Source organism: Mus caroli, chromosome 3, assembly GCF_900094665.2.
Source record: "Mus caroli chromosome 3, CAROLI_EIJ_v1.1, whole genome shotgun sequence".
NCBI lineage: Eukaryota > Metazoa > Chordata > Mammalia > Rodentia > Muridae > Mus > Mus caroli.
In genome coordinates this window covers 81,236,033-81,237,168 of record NC_034572.1, presented here as the reverse complement: position 1 = coordinate 81,237,168, position 1,136 = coordinate 81,236,033, and positions in this window count along the sequence as shown.

The window sequence follows — 1,136 nt, the reverse complement described above, 5'->3', positions numbered from 1 at the left end:
ATACTGGGGTCCAAACTTGGGTCCTCTGTAGGAGCAGTATGCAGTTGTTGTTTTTAAAGATTTATTAATTTTATAGTACCCTGTAGCTGTCTTCAGACACAGGCATCCGATTCCATTACAGATGGTTGTGAGCCACCATGTAGTTGCTGGGAATTGAGCTCAGGTCCTCTGAAGGAGCAGTCAGTGCTGTTAACCGCTGAGCCATCTCTCCAGCCCTGCAGTATGCAGTTTTAACATTTTTTTCTGTGCAGGGAAGTATGTGTGTGTGTGTGTGTGTGTGTGTGTGTGTGTGTGTGTGTGTGCACATCATGGGTGCACCTGTGTGTGCGTGTAGGTGCACAGAGGCAGGGGAAAACGTTAGCATTATCCTCAGGAAGCCAATTCACCTCCTTTAAGACAAGGTCTGTCATTCACCTAGAGCTCACTAGTTAGTCTAGATGGCTGCCTATCAAGCCCAAAGACCCTCCTGTCTCTGCCTCCCCAGTGCTGGGATTCCCAGAATGCATCACTGCACCTATAATTTTCTTTAAAGGATTTATTTATTTATTATATGTAAGTACACGTAGCTGTCTTCAGACACCCCAGAAGAGGGTGTCAGATCTCATTATGGATGGTTGTAAGCCATGTTGCTGGGAATCGAACTCAGGACCTTCAGAAGAGCAGCCAGTGCTCTTAACCGCTGAGCCATCTCTCCAGCCCTGCACCTATAATTTTTATGTTGATTCTGGAGATGTAGGTCGTGTTCTTGTGTTTATGAGGCAAACACTTCACTGACTGAGCTATTTTTCACTGTAGCTCCTGAAGGATCCTGAAGGATCTAGGTCTTAAGAATTCTAAGAAAGCATTCTATCAAGGATTTTTTTCCTTCCTTTTCTTCCTTATTTTATTTTCTCCTTCCTTTCTTCTTCCTTTTTTTTTTTTTAGATTTATTATTAAATTTTCCTTTTGGGGTTTAATTTTCTTTTATAGGTTTTTGCCTGCAAGTATGTCTGTGTACCACATGTGGTTCCCACGGAAACCAGAAGAAAGTGTCAGATTCCCTGAGACTGGGATCAAAGGCCTGTGTCACCACCACCCGGGTTTCCTTTTCTTCCTCTCCTCTCCTCTCCTCTCCTCTCCTCTCCTCTCCTCTCCTC